Below are 9,885 nucleotides of genomic sequence, written 5' to 3'. Positions count from 1 at the left end.
ATCATAATAACACAAATTTTACAAGTTTTATATGTTAATCTTTATAACTCGGAAAAACTTTTAACCGATTTGCATGCAAACAACCATGGCTCTGATACCAATTGAAGGAAAAGTAGATCTATATACTTACATATTCATATATGTTATTAAATTAATTTGTCATAAATTTAATAAAGGTCTTATGCATGCAAACTAATTAGCAAAATAAAGAAGAAATCATTGTTCTTACAATGGGATTTGTGGTTAATAGGGCACAAGAGAGATCACCTTTCTCTCTTGTTCTTGTGCTTTCCTTTAATGGAAGAACTAAGATCCAAGTGTAGGATCTCTCCCAAAGCTTAATACCCAAGACTTACTCTTAATTAAAATTAATATTATAAGAACTAGTACAATATTAATCTTGTAGAAAATGACCCAAAAATATTATATAACACTTAATATTTTCGGTTTATGGGAGAGGAAGAAGGAAGCTTATTATCTCTCTAGAATTCTTATTTTAGATGAGTGAAAAGTATCAATGAATTGTCAATAATAATATTGAGTATATGGTAAAAGGAGAGGAAAAACCAAGTGGTTTTTCCTTCTCTAAAACCGGGTGGAGTAGGGGGTGGAGGGAGCCAATACATGCACTTGTTTATCTTCACAAGGTAAACTAGGGTTGCATGGCTACTAAAGCAAACAATCATTATGTTTACCACTAATTTAAACAAACACAATATTTGCTTAAACCACCTCCATTTTCGGCACATTGGATAGTATGGGATCCATTTTATTTTTGTCAATTTGTCTTATGTCACATGTCATATGTAACATATATTTGTTATGTATTTTTAACATATTAAAAATCAACGTATTAATAAAAATACGTCATATTCAAAAATCGACTTAGTAATTTCATAATTACTTGTACCAAAATATTTTACCATTTATAAATCACAACAGATTGTATTTATAATAATTCATTCAATTTCAATTGTTTCTTTAAACAATAATTTCATCCGAGTAATGATACAATTCGATTACTCAGACCGTATCTCATTTAATCACATTTCAATGTGATACGTAAATTTTACTTCCAAAATCGTCCGTCAAATTTTCAAGTAATTTAATTAACTCGTAACGTTATACGATTAATTAAATGATCAATTAAGAGTGTTGCCCTATAGGTATGACCAAGGGGATCAACTGATCACCACCGTCGCACGACAGTAATGTCAAACTCTAGTCAGCCAATCATTACCGATATATGTTGACCAGTTGACAGTAAAAATTACTTCCCAATTGTATTCTTTATAATGAGATTTAAACATGTGATCATCATGATCAACAGTCGTGATCGCATTATTGTCGAAGGACACATATTCCAACAAAATCCCCTTCACAGGTGCAATGTTTAGGATAATTCAAACCGAATTACCTTTACAAGATGGATGGAAGAAACAACAAGCGTTAACAACTTTTTAACACAAGCAATCATCTTATTTAATTAATAATGAGAAGGATTACAAACTTGACAACAAATAAAGCTAAGCAAGTCCACAACTTGTCAAGCTAGAGTGTCGACCAAGACATCTTACCTAATAACACTAGCACAAAAATGCACAACACATAGCTAGTACAACATAATAAAAGCACACAAGTACTATTACAACATAATAATAAAACGGGTAATGGAGGTCTTCATTCTTCCATTATACCCTTGCCTTTTCTCTCGGGGTACATCTTTCCCTTGTTCTTTTTGTTAGCCCGCCTAGCATAGACTTCCTCTTCGGAACGTATCCTCAACGGATCTATGGCGGCAACGGCATCCGGTCTCTTACAAGACCCCATACTCGGTTCTAGCCGAGCCCACACACGGCCCACCATCTCTTTGGGACCCAAGTTCCTCCTCTTCGGTGGCCCCACTACATTCGGGCTAACGTCATCGACAAAATCGTCAAAGAAGGCACGATTGGCCTTGCCAACTTCCCTATACTTCAAGTCGACAAATTCGTCTTTGCGGAACTTGGACCTTTCTTCCAAGGTTTAAGCTCTTGACTTTTTTCATGACTTGTTCACCTCTTATTAAGCAAAAGTAGCCAAAGTTGCATTTCACTCATGGGGCAATAAGATTATACACTTCAAGGAGAGTCAAATTTTCAACCCAAGTATATTCCACAAAAGAACCACAATGACGAACTACTCAACCAAGGTGAGTTGTTTATGGGATGTAGTTATTTTGTTGGCAATAGAAACGATAAGGCTTAAGCTCAAAATGGGTTAACAAAAGGAAATAATTGACTCAAGGGCATAACAAAGGCTTATTTGGCTATTGTGAGGTTACTTTATTGAACAAAATTGTCTCAATATACACATCAACACTACTACGGAATCAAGGAATGAGCTCCATACTTATGCGTTTTTACATGACATACCACATAACGAGAACTACTCACAAATACCTAACGGGACCGCTTTGATGGACCGGCCATATGGAGGCTCTATCCTCACATTTGAGTATCTTTATCGGTCCTAGGTCGAGTCTCGGGTCCAATACGGTCTCACAAGGTGGTCGCAACTTGGTTGTTAAGCTAGACTTCCGGGTTTTTTCAAGCAAAAACCCTAACCATGTGTCATCAAAAGGCACAAGCTATCAAGAGGGGAATGGCACGAGCAAAACAATTATCATCATTGTCGACATATACCCTCCACATTTAGACCCTCTAAGCAACTATTTACAAACAAGATGCAATGTGTATGAAATGCAACTAAACATATGAACAAGCTACGTGAATGCAAGAGTGAACACATATATACCTGTCTAGTCTAAATACACACAATATCTAGTCCTAACAACACACCAACAACACAAGCATATCCAAAACAGTTCCCAAAGGGAACACTCACATCACATATCCCGTCCTCCTCCATGCTTATAGATACAAAGAGAAAAGGAAGGATAAAAGAGAAAGGATTGGAAAAATTTTACCAAACGTCTTCTCCGATGCTCGCATGTGTTGTCATTAAAAAAGGTTAGCACAAATACAATATATAATATAAACAATGCAATATTTTTGAAATTTTTGAATTTTTTGAATTTTTTGTCATTTTTTTGTAATTTTCTCAAATTAACAAGTAAATATATACAAATATAAACAATATGCACAAAGTGGATATTTCCCTCCCCACACTTGAAATTTACATTGTCCTCAATGGAACACAGTATAGGGAGAGAATAGGAAGAATAAATAACATATTTTTGTTGGTTTTTGAATTTTCCAAAATTAAAGAACATATTTGGATTTTTTGAATATTTGAAAATAAATAACATGTTTTTGGTATTTTTAAATTTTTCAAATTTTTATGGTTTTTATATATTGAATCCCCTCCCCACACTTAAAACGTGACATTGTCCTCAATGGAACAAATCTAGAGAGGGAACTAAAATGCAAGTAAAGTATAAGTAAGGGAAGAGAATATATACAATTTAGTGGTTCTTGAGGGACTCCACCAAACCTCTCATGCAAAATTTTGTTGCTTGAATCTCCAAGTAGCATGATCCATGTCACTAAAGGCACGGAGGAGAAGGTCAAATTAAAGGCTCTAGCAAAACCCTCAAACAAGCATAGGTAGCTTCAAGTTATAGCCAACCGCATCCAACTTCTCTTCCAACGCTTCCTCCCGTTCTTCCTCTTACTCCTCTCGGTAGTGTTTCTAGGATCCTCTTGGTGACTAGGATCCTCCATTTCCATGTATTAGCAAGAAGGAGAGAGGGACGGAATCTCATAAACTTCATAGAATGAGGAAACCTCCTCATGGTCATCAAGACAAGGAGAGTGGTGAAGAATTAGAGGTGGAGGAGTCAACCTCTCAACATTAAGGTTCATAATATCATCATTTTTATCCAAATCCTTTTGACTCTTCAATTGAACCGAATCACTACCAAAGATGAGAGCTTCAATTTCTTCCAAGCTAGAGTCAAAACTACAAATGTCGTAGTTTTTGTCATGGCTCTTCAACTCTCCCAATATGGCAAGTTCGAATTCATCAACCTCCATTTCCCAACTTTTATCTTCTTCCCCGCACTTGTCATTTACAAGCACTTCTTCTTCAAATATTTCGGAAGGAGGTGGTAGTGGGGAGTCTTCCTCATTATCATAGACATCCCAAATAGGGGCCCCAAGCCCTTCATAACTTCCCTCCCCACACTTATCATTTTGCAAGGAATCTTCATAAGTGTCCCATATGGGAGGGCCAAGTTCATCTTCATCATTTGGTTCAAGACCAATCAAGAATTCCCGATCAACCACTTTTCCAACCACAACTTCTTCCAAGACGAAATTTTCATCTTTCTCAATTTGTTCACTCACTATCTCCATTGATCCTCCTAATTCCTTCCCACTTCTCAAGGTAACCAAGTGGACTTGTTGATGAAGTGGTAGTCCATCTTTGGGATTAGAGCCTTGAATTGGAAGGGAGTGTTTCCTTCTTTAAGGGTTAGTGGCCCCTTGGTTAGCCATGTAAGAGACAAGTGTCCTTTGGTGTGCTTGGACATTTAAGAGATTGGTCTTCAAGTTTTTGAATTGTTGATTCACTTGAGCTTCTCTTTTCTCGGCCCTTGCGTCTTTTTCTCTTGGCAATATCTCAATAGAGAAGTTGGAATTTGGTGTTTCAATGTATGGATGTTGTTGGAACTGTTGTTGGTATTGTGGAGGTGGGTAGCTTTGTTGTGGTTGAAAGTTTTGATGTGGAAATGATGAGCAAGTGTTATACGAATGCCCAATACCGCCACAATTCTCACAAGTGGGAGCATATTGTTGATAGTTTCTTGGAGGAGGGCCTTGTTGAGAGTAGGTCCTTGGTGGTGACCTAGGCTCTTGAACAGAGTAGACCTTGGAATGACTTGGTCTCTCTTCATGATAAGCATTTTCATGCTTCCTCTCCACCAAAAAGCTATCAAATTTCTTTGACAATTCATCCAACTTGGTCTTGTTTCCAATTCTAGCTTTGAAGGTCCTTCACTCTTGGACTCATTTTCTCTTCTATAATCACCTTCTCTACCTCCATAGCTAATTTACATGTCGGAAATGTTTCGGATCATCTCCGTGATTTGGGCATTTTTCATATTGTCAAAGTTGCCACCGGAGGCCACCATAATCATATCCCTAAACCTTTGCTCAAGGGTTTTGAATAAGATTTGAGTTGTAATCCATTTGGTTATTCCATGATGTGGGTAAGAGGTAAGAAGGTCTCTAAATCTTTCCCATGCTTCACTTAAAGTTTCAAGATGCTTTTGCTTGAAGGTTTGGATTTCATGCCTTATTCTAGCAGTTCTTGAAGGAGGATAAATTTTGTTGATAAAATCCCTTGACAAGCTTTTCCAAGTAGTGAAAGTACCCGGTTCTTGAGGATTCAACCATTTTCTAGCATCATCCTTCAAGGAAAGAGGAAAGAGCATAAGAAGAATTTGCTCTTCCGTGATGCCATCATACTTGATCATACCCATTTTTCCTTTGAATAAGATAAGATGTTCATGAGCATCGTCACTCTTCAAGCCATGAAAAATATCTTGTTGAATAAAGGAGATTGTATGATGACGGAGCTCAAAAGTATTAGGAGCAAGAACTCCATAATTAATCGCCGAGTAAGACCGATTAGGATCCGGTCTATGGTAGTAACCCATTGGTTGGTCCGTCATCTCATTGTCAATGAAGTTGGTTCTTGGTGTATTTGGTGGGCTAGGTGATTTTGAATGTTGTGAATGGGTGGGTGAGTAATTTGGAGAGTGGTTTGGTGAATGGTTTGGTTGAAGGGTGGAGATCTCCTTAGAGCCGATAGTGCTAACCATTTTCTTACCCGGAAAGACTTCTCAATCTCTCGATCAAGAGGGAAAAGAGAACCAGTGTTGCACCTATACATACACTCAAAAAGAGATCAAATGGTCCTAATGCAAGCAATGCACTAGGACAAGGATGGAAAAACAAACAAATAAACAAACTAAGCCTAGAAACAAATAATCAATCTAATCCAATATCGCCGTCCCCGGCAACGACGCCATTTTGATACCGAGTTTGCCGTGCTCCTCGGCATGCAAACAATATTTGTAAACTCAATATCAAACTAATGAATGTAGTAGGGTAAGGAGGTCGATCCACAGAGACGGTGTTTGGTGTTGGGTTGCTGTGTGAATCTATGGTGCTTGTTGGTGGCTGTCTTGGTTGATTTGAGATGGTGGAGAGGTATGGTTGGACTGCTATGGTGACTGATATGTGACAGAAATGGAGTAGCGGTGAAGTCAAGTTGATGCGGAGGTGTTGAGGAGCAATAGTGAATTGTTGTGGTTGATTGACACGGGTATTGCGACATAGTTGGGCTCAAAGAGGGGATCAATGGTGGATGACGGTTGATGATGATAGAGTGAAATGGATGATCGGCACGGTGGAGAATCAGGTTGCTACTGAGGATATGGCGTGGTGATCATGCTATTGTCGAGCTCAGGCGAGATGGAGGGGGAACTCGAGTTAGTAGCTGTCTGTTCTGGGCATTGAGCCATGGCGCGTCAGGTTTCTGGCTGTTACTGCTCGTGATGGGTGAGGAGGTTAATGCTCGATGGGTGCAGCTGGTCTGAAATGGTGATGAAGGAGATGGTGATGAAGGCGTGCTTTGTCAAAGTCAAGAATTGACTTTTATTTTATTATTGCTCACTTGTCTTATTTGATCCATCTTAATTTCCGCCTCGCTTCACTTAACCTTCTTTTATTCACGAACACGAGTCCTACAAAATTAAATTACACAAAGGTAAAGCGGTAATATAAACTTAGTAAAAACCATTATTCATATAACATTTATAATAGAACTAATAATTACTAATTAACAAATAAAACGAGCTATAAAACAAAATTCCGACAAAAATAAATTTATATTGCGATAAGTAGAATTAAACTATTAAATACTAATTAACTAATCAAGCTATTAAATGAGCTATTTAATCATAAAAGCACACAAAATCGAGTTGAAATAAGGTTATAAATGCGGGGTAAAATATGACTAAAATACTACTCATCAGCAGGTCCTTGGCCCAAATTCTTTTGAGCCGCCTCGACGTCGCTTCGGTCTCCGGGTTGTAATCTTCGATTGACCTGGGGGCTATACTTTGACTTTTGCCCTGTCCAAGCCTCAGTCAAAGTGGGGGCTCTGTAGATACCCAGTATCTGTTGAATCCCCAACAAACACCCGATGATTATCGGACTACAACATGCTAAGAAATCGTTACGTTTAATCGACAGTTTGTATAACTATACGTCGGAAATCTCAAAACGATTTTAAAAACAAAACATTTTCAAAACTTTTCAAAAGTACCTGGAGTGTTTTATGCACGACGACGGGGTCGCAATGACACTAACTAGAGTCAAAACCAACACCGGACCAAAAATCGACTCAAAAATTCAAATCCCGACTCTAACAACGAGTCAAGCCGAGTCAAACACAAAAAACAAACATCACAAAGCTTCCATTTTAATTATACACGGTTGATACCGTCATTTTGTATCAAAATTAAATTTATAAACCAAACTAAAACTATAGCTAGTGATAGTAAGGGTCGAACCACAGAGAGACAAGATCAATTCTATTTGCTATTTTTAATCTATTATAGTAACGATTGTTGGGGGGGGGGGGGGGGGGTGGGTTTCGGTTGGTTGATTCTAAACTAATTACTGAAATCTGAATGAAATTTAAAAGAGAATATAAAAAGCAGCTAGGAACTTCGGTTCACCATGGCTTAAAAGTCAGTCAAGTAAAATCAAGGTCTGTCCAATACCGTCTCAGGGTGTCAAATAGTTCCTCTAAGTCCCTATTCGAACTAAGTCTCTCGGTCTTCTTTCATCCTAGAATGAAACTAGCTTGCTTTCGCTCCACTAGTCTTTCCAATTACTTGTAAGAAATCTAACTCCGCTAATCTCTCAATATAACAAAGGGGTAAAATCTCACAACAGTAAATAAGACCGGTACGGGTTAAACCTATACTTAATAAAATCAACTCATGACGCCATGGATTCCCTAGTTCCTAACATAGGAATTTAGCTACGCATGATTAAGAATATGACAATTGCAAAATTAAAGATATAGAATAAAATTGACATGATTGAATTAGAATTAAAACTAAAGGACTAAAACTAAACTGCTTAAGCATAAATTGGTAGTTACTAGAAATAAATAGACAAGAATAAGAGAAGATTGAAATTGATTTAAAGCTTACTAAAGAATTCGATGAACAAAACAATTGATTGTAATTCGTAGCCTCCACTTCGTGTTTCCAAAACTAGGTCTAAACTTCAGTTGGTGAATGATAAAAAGCATAGCATAAATTATTTGTTACGTTCTACTGATAAACGTTCGCCCATAAGATCAATTACAAGTGGGCTTTCAAAAGACAAACGCGTAAAAGAGAACCCGCAGCTTCGAAACCTGGTCGATCGACCAAGTGACACGGTCGATCGACTGCCCAGTACAGTGCTGGCAACACTGCTTTCTCTACTGAACTCCACGGTCGATAGACTGGGGTATCTGGTCGATAGACCAGTAGTGCTGTAGCAGTTTCCAGCCCTCCAATCTTCATGCACGCAATCCGAGGCGATCAAGTTTCGAGCTTCTAACTTCATAGTTTCCATAAAATGCCCCCGGGAACAGATAAAGGCTCGATTTAGCTTACTTCCGGTCATTCCTACAATAATGACATAGGAAATACAAAGTAAACCGTTTCGGGGGAAATAATAGCTTAAAGCTAACAATTACGCATAGAAATACGTGCCAAAACCGCTAATAAAGTGTATAGAATATGCACGTATCAAATCTCCCCAAACCAAACCTTGCTTGTCCCCAAGCAAGCACTAAGACTCAATCTAAACACCTATTGGAACGGATTTCTTTCTCAAAACAAGAACGTATTATCATGCCCAACCAATTTAATGCAACAAATAATATCAAAGCATTTTGTCAAGCGCAAACGAGTTGAACATGTTCAAGAATTTACCAAACTTTCGACCTTGCAAGACTCGTGTATATCGGACTCTCACGGGTCGCTCATTCACTCAATTTTAAGAATAGGGTGAGTTTAATTGTGCAAGAAAGAAGAATGATTGAAATAAGTCTCTCACCTAACTACGACCCATAAAAACATGCCTGCAGTCTAACATGAATAAAATCTCTACAACCGTACATATGCATTCCAACCATTTAATGACCATGACACATGCCGAGGTGATTTGGGATCGTGAGGCTACGGGTAAGAAAGGGCTAAAGCAAATTTGGATAACAGGAGATAAAGCCGAGCAAGCAACTTCTAAATACCAAATCTTTGAACATTTCCCAACTTTGTACTCGAGAGAAAATCAAAACGGTGCTATTAAAAGCACAAATCTCACAATCTCCCAAAATAATAATAATTCCCCAAATAATTATAAATAGCAACATGGGAATAAAGATCACCATCCATAAATCATTCTAATCATGTGATTTTCTTTTTTCTTTTCTTTCATTTTCTTTCTTTTTCTCTCTTTTTTTTTTCAAAACTGATCTGGCAGTCGATCGACCATGTGATGCAGTCGATCGACCACTCTTGTTGACCTGAACCTCCTCTGCTTAGTTCAGTTCTACTTCTCTTTTTTTTTCTTTATTCAATTCAAATTTTCCCTCATTTCCCAACATATCACCAAAACTGATGCATTTCTCACACGAGATAATAAAAACCAAATCGCAAAATAATATTCCCGAATAACTACCTTTACTAGCTCGGCTAGGGTGGCTAAATTTGGAATGTAGTTTATGGGACAAAAAAGGCAAATTTGGCTTTTGTGGAGCTTATGGGCAAAATGAAATAAGGGAACCTCTTCCACATGTGTCATCAAA

At 37.7% G+C, this 9,885-nt stretch overlaps 1 non-coding gene across 1 annotated transcript; it reads left to right on the top strand.

The window, feature by feature from the left end:
* Positions 1-5,198: 5,198 nt before the first annotated feature.
* LOC141620286 (small nucleolar RNA R71) lies at positions 5,199-5,305 on the top strand. Its single transcript, XR_012531927.1, has one exon. It is a non-coding gene; the product is annotated as a small nucleolar RNA R71 (small nucleolar RNA).
* The last annotated feature ends 4,580 nt before the right edge of the window (positions 5,306-9,885 follow it).

The sequence above is a fragment of the Silene latifolia genome, chromosome 1 (genome assembly GCF_048544455.1).
Source record: "Silene latifolia isolate original U9 population chromosome 1, ASM4854445v1, whole genome shotgun sequence".
Taxonomy (NCBI): domain Eukaryota; kingdom Viridiplantae; phylum Streptophyta; class Magnoliopsida; order Caryophyllales; family Caryophyllaceae; genus Silene; species Silene latifolia.
Note: the sequence above shows the minus strand (reverse complement) of the source record. Positions and strands in the feature narration are given on the sequence as shown.